Genomic DNA, 14,843 nt, shown 5'->3' with positions numbered 1-14,843 from the left:
GACTCTCCGACAACATTGAATATTATATAAAATGAAAACACGGCGGTGGACGGCAGTGGTGATGGTGGTTATTGGTTAATTTGAGATGAGGCCTAAATATAGATATATATATATAAGTTAAATATTTTAATTTTAAATAAATTAATTTTCTTAAATTAATTAATATTTTAAATAAAATATAATTTAATTAAAATTCTATTAAAATTTAATAAATGATTAATTTTAAATAAATTATTATACTTTTTAATATTTACATAATAAGAAAAGTTTATTAATAATATATTTCGATATTTTTTTAATAGTTTGTTACAGTATAATAAGTGTCCTACATAATTTCCAACAAATAGTATGTTTGGGTTTAAATCCAACCATATGTAACTCATTCTCAAATTGCAATTTCACTCTAAAAACACCACCAACAACAATAAAATTAATAATTTAATTTATTAATTAAAACAAAATAAATAAATAAAGGACTATAAATTCTCACTTTACACTAAAGACTCATTTTATCAATTATCCATGAAGTAAAGCCAAAAAAATGGAAAAATTTAAAATATAAATGATTTATGCATTTATTATTTTACTTTAAAAGGAATTATTTTAATATTTTTTTATTAAACTACATAATATAATATGTTGTATATACTTTCAACCATTTGACAATGAATACTCAATCACCCTACTGCAATAGCTGGTACTCAAACTCATGACCTTTAGGAACAACGATTAATCTATTAATAAATCAATTTTTAATGTCTTAAATTTTTGCTAAAGCAAGTTATTTCTATTATTAAATTTTTGAATTTACAAACCTTTTTTTTAATAGAAAGACGATTACACATAACTACATGAAAATAACAAATTTTTCGAACTCCATTAAACTTTTACATTAATTGAACTCAAAACCATTTAGCAAATAATATATAATCCCTTGTACCTAACTTTAAACTAAGCATACATTGAAAGTCATAAAACCCCCATGTATATGTACAGAATTTGGAAGCACTATATATATATATATATATATATGTACACACATAAAACAATGGATATAGAGCTTTTTATATGTTATTCAATCTTTATTCCACCTATCACAAGGTTTTCCAGCTTCTTGGGTCTCTTGTAATTCTTTAATAATAGGGAGCAGCAAACAACACTAACAGAAGAGGCAGCCATGGCAGCTCCAGCAATCCATGGCGGCAAGCGGAATCCAGTTGACGGAAAAAGAGCCCCAGCAGCTATCGGAATCCCGAGAATATTATACCCCAAAGCCCATATATAGTTGAGGCGGATACGAGAGAAGGTTTTCCTGGAAAGGTGTATGGCAGTGATCACATCCTCTAAGTTACTCTTCATCAGAACTATGTCAGCTGCCTCTATAGCAATATCCATACCGGGGCCGATTGCCATACGGGCATCAGCAGCCACAAGTTCCGGTGAGTCGTTGATGCCATCACCTACCATTGCCACGACAGAACCTCTGCCTGTTGTCAAGGGGAAAGAAAGTATTGGTATGCCAACAATGTTTTATATGAACCACCAATGATTGTATATATATATATATATGTGTGTATGTGTGTACAATAACCTGTAGTTCTTTTACTTTATTGGCTTTTTGTTATGGTTTGGCTTCTGCAATGACAGTTTCGATTCCGATTTGCCTGGCAATGGAACTTGCAGTTCCCATATTGTCACCAGTCACCATGATGCTTCTTACGTCCATAGACTTGAGAATGGAAATAACTTTCTGAGCACCTGGTTTCACAGGATCGGATATGGCGAGGACTCCGGTCACTTCCTGTTCTATCGATACTAAAATGCCGGTTTGTGCCATCCCTTCCGTGTCCATTAGCCTGTCATCAGCATCAGCTGGGATGGCAATGTTGTGGTCCAACATCAAACTCTTGTTTCCCAAAATTACTTCCCTGTTCCTTACAATGGCTTTAACTCCATGACCTGTGATAGAGATGAAGTCAAATGCCTCTGGCCACGCAGGGTTCTCTTCTTCTTCTCTGAAATTCTTGGCATACTCGATGATGGCCTTGGCTAATGGATGCTCTCTGTTTACCTACCAAATTCACCACATTTTCAGCGTTTATAATGACAAAATGTTCTATTCGAATCTTGTTGAGATCCACTCTGTATGTCTACAAAATGTTTACCTCAGTTGCAGCAACAAGTTCATAGAATTCATGTAGCACCACGTTTCTCAAGAGCCGTGTGTTAACCACTGGCTTTCCGACTGTGAGGGTTCCTGTCTTGTCAAACACAATGCAATTTACCTGCAACATCAAGCTTTGCAGCATAAGATTTCCAGGCAGAAACAGGTCCTGAAGCAGTAACATGCTTTTTCTGAAGACAAATAATGAATTAGTCGAGTTCACGATAACTGGCGAAGTGAAAGAAGAAAAACATCAGCTAACCTTATGTGCACCTTCCAATGCTTGGCCTCCTTTAATTAATATGCCTTGGGATGCACAGACGCCGGTACCAACCATAACAGCAGTTGGGGTTGCAAGGCCAAGGGCACAAGGACAGGCTATGACCATGACAGAGATTCTGAACTAAAGTGCGAGCTCAAAGCTATCCATAGAATGCGGTATCCATGATTCGGGGTAGCCATGAAACTTTCCAGCTAGAAACTACGCAAGCCATGTCGAAAATGATAATCCAACTAAAACAATTTCATGGACATGAAGCAACAACACTTTTTCCTCACCTGAGGAACGAAATATTTGGAAATGCGGTCAGCAAACTTCTGCACCGGAGCTTTGGCCATCTGAGCAGACTCGACAAGCCGAACAATCTGTGCAAGTGCACTTTCGGAACCGACCTTTGTTGCCTTAATATGCAACACTCCATTCTCATTAGTAGTTCCTCCAATAACCGTATCACCCTTCCACTACGCCACTGGCCGTGCCTCTCCTGTTATCATGCTTTCATTTATGTGGCTTTGCCCACACAAAACAAAACCATTTGAAGCTACTTTGGCACCGGGTATAACCTTGACAATATCATTCTTTTGTATCAATTGACTGTCGATTTCTTCTTCACCTATCACGTTTCCACCCTCATTTAAGGTCAACAATATTGCCGTCTCCGGTGCAAGGTTCATAAGCTTCCCAATGGCAGCAGATGTCTTTCCCTTGGCTAGAACCTTTAGATACTTACCGAGTAAAATAAAAGAGATAAGCATTGCGCTTGTCTCGAAGAAATCGGTACCCTCAAAATCTGGGGAGGTGGCAGCTCTGATCAGTGTATACAGAATAAAGTAGGCTGAATTAGTCCCCAATGCAATCAAAACATCCATATTGGTAGAGCCATGGAGCAATGCTATGTAGGATCTGGTATAGAACCGCCGCCCTATTATGAACTGCACCGGAGTTGCGAGCACCCACCTTATGATCTCACCTATAGTTAGCATGTTGACTAGTTTGGTATCCAATCCATGCTTAATTCCTGGGATATACATAAACACCATGGAAGTTAAAAGTACAGGAGTAGTGAAAATCAAGCTCCACAGGAAGGATCTGAAGAACTGCTTGATTTCCTCCTTTCTATGAGACTCCCTTCCACCTCCTTCGTTTTCGGGAAATATAGTCGCCTTGAAACGCTTGCTACTCCCGGTTGAATCTATCACCCTGATAAAGTTTCTTGGTTTTGTCATATCTGGTTTGTATGAGACCGAAATCTTTTTAAGCTCAGGTGATATTTCTACAGCTTGAACTCCTAGAAGTGCTTGAATGGAATTTTCAACCATTCTCATCGAATTATCGGTTCTCACACCGTCGACATGAAGATTGATCTTCCTCATGTCATCTCCCATGCTAACAAGTACGGCCCTGAATCCAGTATGCTCTATTGCTTCCATAAGTTGATTGTAGGTCACAATTTTCGGATCATGATGAACTTCTGCTTCTTCAGTCGATAAAGCAATTCGGACCTTTTGTACACCAGAAATTGCCTGCAAAACATTTTCGACAGTGGAGGAGCAAGACGTGCACGTCATTCCGTTAATCTGTATTCGGCATACTTGAGTGTATTTCTCATTTGTCTCATATTCAAACAATGCAGCTTGAAATCCAACATCTTCAATGGCCTCCGAAAGCTCTGCTCCTATAAATGTTTACAATTCCAAAAGCTTGCTTAACACAAGTGCAAAAAGAAGCAACAAATAGGAAATATAAGAAAGCAAAACAGAATTAAGTCCAGCATGCATCTATTAAGTTAGGAGCCAGACTGCACCTTCATAAATTGCAAGAACGAAGAAATATACAACTTTTCACACACAGTAATCAAGTAAGCTCTTTTCAAGCAATAATAATGAGCAAGTTTAAAATTGCACATGCTGTTTCAAAACTTGGTTATCATATATTATATACTGTTTAAAGCTCTTGGTCTAATTCTTTTTTCGCTCCGAGACAGCACTTATGTATCTTGTACCTTCAAATCCAACCCCTCTTCTTCTTTTTCCAGTATTTTCTTCTCTTCTCAGTTCTCAGCCAGCCATAAGAGTATGATGAATTGAACACATATCCCATATCCTTGTCCATTATGTAGAGCCGGAGCAACAGAGCTTATCTAGTTTTAGGTGCTGTAAATAAGTTGTATGCTTTACAGTGAACATTATTATTCTTACTATTTTCATTTTTTTTATTAAATTCTTACCATCTTCTTTTCTTTTCTTTTTCTTTGATAGCAAAATATTACTATTTTTTTTAATGAAACTCATGGGCCTCATTAAAAACCCCTTCTAAACCTAGTAAGGGAAAAGAGTGCCCAAATTATATTAATCAAAGATCAATGACATCGTTTTTAACATTATGAGCAATGATATCGGGACAAACTGACTCAAAAAACAAAGAACCACCCGAATTTAAAGCCCAACTGGCTAATGCGTGAGCAACCTGATTACATTCTCTAGGAGTATACAAAATACAAAAACGAGGATGTTCCTGAAAATAGTACGAGCCTCTTGATCATACACCCCAAGGATGCAAAATATTACTATTTTCTTGAATGAATATAAAGGGGCCTTTTTAGAGTTCCTACTTCTTCCTACTTAATTTTCAGTCTTAATTATACCAGTTGAAGACTCTTTTCCCCCTAAGCCACATCAAAGGAACAAGATAAAACACAATTCTTGACATACGACTACACTTGTTAAAATCAAGTACAAATGGCTTCAGATAACTAATGGTCATAAAACCATAATCTTGTTCACTCATAATAATGGAGTTTATGCTTTATGTATCTTCAGAGATCTTAAACTCCACATATATCTTCAAACATAAGATATTGCTAAGAAAATTAAACTACAACAGGCACTTTAATCTTTCCAGGACAATATGAGAAGTCCAGGGATTTAAATTGCCGTTGCTGCAATTGCATATTTTCGGTTGTGTTGTGTTTACTGTTACTGCAGACATAGCGGACGCTACGGTCAGGACAACTACGCTACCGTTACATAATTGCCGTTATTTGGCGAAGGGCTATTTAAATCCTAATATCAGACCAAAACAGAAAAAAAAACTGTGTTGAGAGGACACGGTTGGGGTTTGTTTGATTAACACACAAGCTCAGGTCTCAATCTCATGGTCCAGGACCATGTTGGCCCCATTGATGTAGGTAAAGCAACTGGTTCATACAGGGATCAGCATTTGATGGAGTCGAAAAGATCAATTCTCAAGTCAAGTCGAGTTTTATTCACCTTACCAGTTTTATAGGTAAAGCATTAATGGAAGTAAAAAATCAAAGGTTCATGTGTGAGCTTGACGTGTTTCTTCATCCACCACAAGCAAAGAAACAAATTGGGAAGAAAAGAAATATGATAAAGACAACAAAGTTGATGAAAAAAACAGAAAACCAAATCCCAACAAGCGAGAAACAAAGAACCCAAGTGAAAATGGAAAATAACTAGAAGATTAGAGAAAAATTACATTAACAAAGCTTGGGTAGAAGAGAACTTGTGCCTTGTTGTTCAAAACATCGACGATGGCTTCCTTGATTCCTGGCAGTCTCTTGACGGCCTTCTCCACGGATCCGGCGCAGGCGGAACATATCATCCCGATGACGGAAAAGATTGCCCTGGCCTCCGACCCCTGCACTTGTTCCGATACCCCTTTCGGGTACTTAGGCATCGATGAATAGTGAGACCTTGGCGACAAATCCCCATAGCTCTCCTTCCCTATGCATGCCAATGCTGACAACTTGCTCGCCATCTTGTACTGTAATAGAAACAGGGTTTGGGAGTTTGATTCAGTGAATTTTATTTGGTATATTCAAGGAAAAAGGTTGAAAAAAAACATAATACCGTGGAGGGGCCAAGTAATATGTCCTGTGTCCATATAAGAAAAAGCTTTCTTCTTTTCGTTTAAAGCTACTCGTTTGATTTCTTGGATTCCATGTTTCTTTAGTTTTTGGATTAAAAAACATCAAGAATTATTTAACATGCAATAAATCTAGGTGTTTCTGCTGGTAAGATGGGGAAAATTCCCAGCAAAAAATTGAAAAATATCATAAGAAAGAAAAAATAAAGGGTAAAGTAAAAAATGGTCCCTCGACTTTAGGTCACTGCTTTGTAAAGGGTAAAGTAAAAAATGGTCTCTCGACTTTAAATCACTGCTTTGTTGAGTCCTTAAACTATTAAAAATTATAAAATTATCCTCCAACTATATGGCGTTGTTTTGTTGAGTCTCCGACTATTAATAGTTACAAAATGGTCATCCAAGTATTTATATGTTCTAAAATCATCCTTTTTCGGTTAAAAATTTGATAGTCGTATGAGCTAGACATTGATCTACCGATCGAGATATGATAAAAAATTATATTTTAATGATATCTATTGAAACCATTGTTTCTTTCAAGCACTAACTAAACGACATAATGTTTCAAGCAATGACCGAATATAATATAAACGGAGAGTCGATCCACAAAAAACAACTCAAGTGGTTCTAAGATTAGATTTTATCATATTTCAATCAATATGTTAACGTGCAACTTAGATGACCACCAATTTTTAACGAAAAAGGACAAATTTAGAACATATGAATAGTCTAGTGATCATTTTTTAATTTTTAATAGTCAGAGATTCAACAAAGTAGCAACTTATTGTCGGATGACCATTTTGAAACTTTGAATAGTACAAAGACTCAACAAAGTAATACCCTATAGTTGGAGGACCATTTATGTACTTTATCCAAAAAAAAATTGAGATCAGATGTAATCGTAGTAATGTAAATGAACATACATGATCTGAAATGGAAAACAACTCCTTGGTATGCTATGAATGCCTAGAGTTTTCTACAAAATGGTAGAAAATAAAGACTTTACGTGAAAGATAATGAGATTGAATCCAGAGATTACTCCAAGGTTTTCTCCTGCTGCAAGACGTGTATATATAATGTATATGTAGTTGCTTCAACAGCCAAAACTCAAATCAAATATAAAAAAAATGGTAGAAACGTGGTTACTTACGTAGTTTTTTTTTTTTTTGATTTCATATGCCAACCCTTATCTTCTAATCAAGGATTTTCAGTTATCAACTTGTGTAGTTGAATTTTGAGTTTGCTGACTTTAATATAAAACAAAAGAGAAAATAACCTCAGTGACCCAAAATGTCTTATAATATACGATTTTAACCAACTTTTTTTGGATTTGCCAAAATTACCAACAAATTCGCAACGCGAATTCAAATTTCGCAACCCAGGTTCCAAATTCGCAACGCGAAAGTCAAATTCGCAACGCGATTTTAAGATTCGCAATATTTAAGTGATATTTGTTTTTAACATAAGATCCTATTCCATTATTACGTGCCAGGATGTACACAACACATTGGAGTTAATCAAATGTCTTTTGTGTTGGCTATATGGTGTGATGGCAACATCATCGGGGGAACACGACGAAATGCTTACTCTTGCTTCACATCATCTCTTTTATCTTCTCTTAACCCATCTTTCGCCAAGTACATTACCTTCTCAAGCATTGATTAAATGTGTTCCAACTTAATTATCTTGGCCACCGAAAGTATGTTCACTTGGTTAAATGTGTTCTAACTTCCAAATGTTAAATGTTAAATGTTTCAACTTAGCATTGGAAACAAGTGTTGGTAATACTCAATCCCACATAGTATTGGAAACACTATTGGGAATGGATATTTAAGGTTTGGATTTCCCACTTCCATGTTGAGTGAAAGAGAACAAGGGGGACTCTAGCGCACCACCGCCGCCGTTCGTCCCGTCCGTCCTATCGTGGTCGTGGTCGTGGTCGTGGTAATACGTGTCTTCGACACGCCCGCGCGGATACTATCTTTTTAGAGAAAATTCTTAAGAAACAAATGCATTGCGAATTTGTTGGTTATTTTGACAAATCCAAAAAAAGTTGATTAAAATCGTATATTATAGGTTATTTTCTCAAAACAAAATTGATTCTTCATTAAGATTCCCATTGTTCGTGGCCATATGGTCCTTCCTTTTTGTCAACAACGTCCTTTTCGAAATCAAACTGCTGAGGTTTTTCCAACATAGAATATTGTCCCAACATGTTGGAGCCTGATTTGCCCTTATACTACCACTAACATACCACAAATGATTTGGTTTGGTTACTTGTATTGGTTAATATGTGTAGTGAGAAAGGTATTTTAAAAATAAAACCACTTAAAAATACTATTTGAAATCATACATATCAAACATATAATAAATAAAAATTATATATTTTTTTATTATACTACCTATAATGATTCATTAAATTATTATTATTGTCGACAGAAATAAAGTTATCTTAACTGTTGGTGGTTCACCTCTTTTAGTTTAGATTTAGGAATACTCTCATCTTTTTTTTTCCTCAACAAAAGAAGTTTTATTAAAATTATATGGCTTGTTAAAAATCTCCCCAAGTCTAAAGGAAGGAAAAGAGTACATATAATTTTACCAATCAACGCTAAAATCAAACATACAATCGAAACGAAAAGCGAATAATCGAAACGAAAAGCACCAATAGCAAACACCACTAATATAACAGAAACAAAACCCACTTTAACTGAGCCTATGCCTTTTATGTTGCTGGGGATAACTTGTTCAACATCATTGCTCAACTCATCAAAGTTGCACATTTCTTCACCTTCATTTGATTCATCATAACTTGTCTCGTCATTGTCCATCTCATCAAAGTTTCCATTCCCTCTTCACTCTCTTTTTTCCATCTACAGTCCGTTAATAAAAACAGTCACCATTGAATCCCACGACGAAGGAGATATCAGAAACAACAACAACTCCTGATTCGATGCAAAACAGAAGGGTTGCTTTTACTGCAGACAGCCAACACCTGCTCTCCCAAGCACAAGTGAGGGACCAGAGAACATAGCTTTCAATACACCAACCTCCGAAATGAGTACATCCCCGCACCCTCCGCTTTGGTATTTATAATGCACATTCTTCCCTCACTTTTTGAGTGATAGAGAACAAGGGGCAATCTTATGCATTGCTGCCACCATCTGTTTGTCTCTTCTCGGCTCGTGACAAGATGTGTCTTTGACATGTATGCTCAGATTCTACCTTTTAAGAGAAAATTGTAAGGATTTTTCTCAAGCATAAAAGATTGTGAAAGAATTGTTGTTCTGATATTTATAGGTTGCAGTGGTTTGTTCGTTTTATATTTTCAGAGTAACAACTAATTAATTGACCGTTTAAAAATTAAAATCAGAACAATTATTTTCTAAATTTAAACCTATGTAACGTTGCATGCATCTGGATTGTTTTACATATTTGTTCAATGAGAATTAACAGTTGAATTATGAGCCAGTTACAAATATAATTACACAAGTTACAGAAGTAATTACATATGTTACAAACGACTGAAAATGAATGCATGGCTGAAAATGAATGTATGAATTTGGACTTTTTTTAGGTCAGATTCATCTGTGAATTGCAATAGTTTCAGACAGGGTTTTAATACAGAAATTAATATGGTTTTTGTTGGTCTATTTTACCCCTGACGTGAAGCCTATAAATAGAGAGCTGCACAAGCTTCTCACTCACCAATTCACTCTCAAGCATCTCTCATTCTCTCAAAGCTTTCTAAGCTTTTAAATATTTTTGGTGACCATAGAAGCAATACCATCGCAATTCACTCCTATTTCGGGTGTACAAAATTTCAAAGCGAACGTGTTAACCTCGGGGGAGAATATGTCTATAGCAACAATTACACACATCAATACGAATTTGTTTCTAAGGAAGTGGTTATCACCGTGACACGGTTTCAGTTGATTCGATCATTTATTATTATTATTTTTATCCTATCAGTGATAACATGTGAATTTTGTATTATACATTTCCAACAATTTAGAAACAAAATTCATTACTACAAAATGTCGACACCACTAAGCAAGTTGATCCTTGATTTTTCCAAACTCGATGCATTAGACGACTCCAATTAATGATGGTGGTCCAAGCGAATTCTCATTTTCTCTGAGAAGCTTGATCTCATTTACGTGTTGCTAAAGCTGTAACACCCTCAACCCGTACCCGACCTGAATACGAGTCTGACGTGTCACATTAACTTTTCAAACTTTGACTCTTGAGAAAAATTCAAAGAAAATTTAAAACTTTCATTAAAATAAAAACAATTTATTTACATAAAGCGACCAAAATAACCAAATCAATCAGAGCATTTTCAACTCAATCAATTAGTACATACCAACTATATTCAAAATAACCAAACACATTTAAATTATCTACTTTATGATCTGAAATTTTGTAAGGGAGACGCTGACCTGTCTTGCTCTTCTTCACTTCTCTTCTCGATTTTGTACCTACGTGTGAAACAATCACACGCTAAGTCTATGACTTAGTGAGGCAAATAAACATGTAATGTAACTATAACTTGTAATAATGTTGTAACAATCACTGCTATCATATCCTATCACTCATATCCTTATTCATGTAACAAATACCTAGAACACCTATACAATATATCATTAAATGTAAGAACATACACACATATACTCATCACTCATCATTTCCATCAATAGCCTTATTTTACCATCAATATTATTATCATTTATATCCCTTAACCACATCCTCTTATACCTATCGTTTTAATCAACATATGACTCATTCATTCATACAATCCAAATATAATCATATATATAACATGTAATATAATTCATAGCACAAAAGCATATAAATCACATATAATATGGTTATTCTTATCTCTTTATTAGCCCATGTACACATGTGAGAACTATAGATATGTGAGTCTATAGAGGTTGTGCACAAATGTTGTCACCACAGCTCGTATAATTGCACCGAAGTGCCGCGTAGAAATGCACCGTAGTGCCACATAGGATTGCACCGAAGTGCCATATAAAATGTCCCTAAGGACCACGTAGAAAATTCCTTAAGAATCATATACATATACAAAGGATCAAGTATGTGTCTCAAAATACATCACATATGTTCCAAGGAATACATATATGTCCCGAAGGACCGCGTAGACCCTCGACTCTTGGCATGCCAACTATACCCCTAGCTCTCATGACACATAACATGGGCATTATTATCTATTTCATTTCATATTCACACATTCATAACACTTATCTCTTATCGCATGTTTGATCTCTTATAATCATGTAATCACATAGCTCATGCCATTTCTTGTGAAATCATACATATCATGTAAGACATATCAAACATGTACACACAAATCACTTCATATAATTCACATGATTTATTATCTCGTAGATTATATCACATTTTCATACAATTTCACAAATCATTGTCATATATGGATATCACATTTGTACTTACTCACATAGATAATGTTATATAGCACTAAAATCCCATAGTTCCTATTTCGTAGCTTATATATTGTTCTTATCTCTTTTTATAGACATGTAAACACCTAGATCATAATTCCCTAATTTATTATACATAATCATATCATCATTTATATTCATAACCCCTAGTTCATATTTTGTTCTCTTATGCTTACATAGATCCTATAACATATATTGTAGCATATTAACATATAGCACTTATATAAATTCATTTATATACAAATTTCTTATATTCTCTTAATTTAAGTTTATGTTACTCTTATAACCTTTTCCTATGACTTCATAGATCTTTACCATGAAATTTCTATATCATAGCTCGTAACATATAATATGAACAAAACATATACACATAATACAATCCTTAATCATGCTTCTATTCATGCAAACATAAAATATTGGAAACAGACTTATCACAAGTCTAATTTCCATATAATAATATGCACAACCTAATAATATGCACTCACCTTAGCCTCACTAAGTTTCAATCCCCTTTTTATGATTTCCTCTCTTTTGATCAAATCTTAACTTGATACTCATTCCGGAACTTGTTCATGTTCAATATCTACATAATCATACATTGATACATATCAATATTTAATTGATATACTCTAATCTATCATTTCTTAGACCAAAAGAAATGTCTATTTCAATTTCCCCTTGAAGTGCATCGATGCATTCTTTAACATGTGCATCGATGCACTACCCATGCATCGATACACCAATCACCTTCAATGTTTTCATTTTAAGGGGGTGCATCGATGCACTCCTAATGCATCGATGCAATGCATCGATGCACTAATTGCATTCGATGTTTCCATTTTTAGGGGTGCATCGATGCACTTCCTGTGCATCGATACACTCTAAAAAATTATGGAAATTTACTCTTGATGCATCGGTGCACATTGAATGTGCATCGATGCACATATCCCAAAATTCATTTTTAAGAACGAAAATCTACTCAATTCAACTCAAATGCTTCATCTTTCATCCCCTTTCATGTTCTCAACTCATATACACATGTTTAAACTCATTTATGTTCATTTACCTCTTCTTGAACCTTAATATTCTCTCATCTTTATTAACTTCCAGAATCATACCAGATTTTCAACATGTTTTAAAACTCATTTTATCACTTCATATCTCTTAATTTAACCCTTGACAAGTCAAATTCAACTTCAAAATCTATTAACTCCTATTTCACTAATTCACTTAAAAACTCTTCATATTTAATCCTTCATAACTCATCCATTTTAAAGTTTCAACATACTTTAATCTCTAAATAATCTTTCTTAGCACCCCAAGAATCAAAACTAAGCTTAAAACTCAAGAATTAATCAACTGAAATTAAACTTACCTTTTCCATGGAGCTTACGGGAAGAGAGAAGGAAGGAGATAACCCAAGTTCCAGACTTTTCTTTTCTTCTCACCCTTTCCACGTGTTTTATAACCTTAAAAGAAAGATAAAAACCTTTTTGGTCAAATGACCATTTTACCCTTTATTTCCTTTAATAATTACTAAAAAACCTTCATCATATATTTCCAATAATCATTGAACTATTTCATTCTTCTACTTTAGTCACCAAATTCTAAAACTTTACAATTTAGTCACTAACCCAATATTGCGGATGTTACAAAAGCTGCCACCACCTACTTTGGGGCCTACTCCAGCTGCGACTGGCGACGTAACCCCACTCGATACTGTCACCACTTTTTATCGCTATTGTTGTTGCCATCATTACTACCGAGAAGTATAAGAAAGATAACAAGACGGTGCGAGGCCATCTCATAAGCCACATATCGAATAAGCTCTTCGACATGTTCCTCAAAGAAAAAAAGCGACAAGGTCATATGGGACACGCTCGAGAAAAAGTATAGCTATGATGATTCAAGTATCAAGAAGTATGCCATTGGTGAGTGGCTATGATTCCAGATGACTCATAACAAGCCAATTACGGACCAAGTCCATGAGTACGAAAATATGGTCTCCGACATCCTTGTTGAATTAATACATATGTGCGAGGTTCTGCAAGCCAACGTCTTAATCGAGAAGCTGCCCAAGTCCTGGTCCAATTACCGTAACTCTCTCAAACATAAAAAGAGGGACATTTCACTTGAGGAGCTGGGGGTACATGAAAATAGAAAAGGCTAACAGGTTAAAGGATAAGGTTAATAACTCTATTAGTAATTTATCTTTTAAAGCTAACTTGGTTGAATCTGGTGCTGGCTCAGGATCTAAGTATAAAAGGACTATGAAAAAGGGGAATCATAACAAGAAGACCAAGTCGTAAAAGGGCATAAACTTCAAGAAATCGGGGAAGCCCAAAACTGAAGGCAAGTCCATCAAGTGATATGTGTACCGTCAAGTCGGCTACGAAGCTTACCATTGCAAACACCGTTTCGACCGCCATAATGAGAACAACCACAGATGCATGTTGTGGAGAACAATATTGATGTCATTGCAGCGGTGGTTTCAGAATTGAATGTGGTGGAGAACAATTCTGAGTGGGTCGTTGACATCGGTGCTTCCAGATATTTCTGCACAATGAGGGGGTTTTCATCGAGTTCGAGGATGGGGATGAAGGTGAACGTGTGCACATAATGAACTCTCACATCTCTGAAGTTGGGAAAAGGCAAGGTTTTACTCAAGTTGACTTCTGGTAAAACTTTAGCCCTGAATAATGTCTTGTATGTACGTGCCCAGCGTATAAATCTAATAAGTGGCAGACTTTTGAATAAGGTAGGCATTAAGTTTGTTTTTAAGAAAGATAGACTTGTAATTTCCCAAACTAATGATTATGTTGGGAAATGTTTTTTAAATGGGGGTTTATTTGTCATAGAAACTCAACTTAATGAAAATAAAGCTACCAGTTCTGCTTACATTGTTGATATGTGGCATGCTAGATTAGGACATGTGAATATTCCTTTTAAAGAAATAGATGAAAATGAATATTCTGCCTAACCTAGACATAACTAGCTTTAACAAATGTGAAATTTGTGTATAAGCCAA

The 14,843-nt window shown here is 35.3% G+C and overlaps 1 pseudogene; it reads right to left on the bottom strand.

Moving 5' to 3' along the window:
• Window positions 1–1,045: 1,045 nt before the first annotated feature.
• Window positions 1,046–6,225, bottom strand: LOC120143189 (annotated as a pseudogene).
• Window positions 6,226–14,843: the final 8,618 nt, after the last annotated feature.

This window comes from Hibiscus syriacus, unplaced genomic scaffold, assembly GCF_006381635.1.
Source record: "Hibiscus syriacus cultivar Baekdansim isolate YM2019G1 unplaced genomic scaffold, ASM638163v2 tig00002237_pilon, whole genome shotgun sequence".
Classification (NCBI taxonomy): Eukaryota; Viridiplantae; Streptophyta; class Magnoliopsida; order Malvales; family Malvaceae; genus Hibiscus; species Hibiscus syriacus.
Note: the sequence above shows the minus strand (reverse complement) of the source record. Positions and strands in the feature narration are given on the sequence as shown.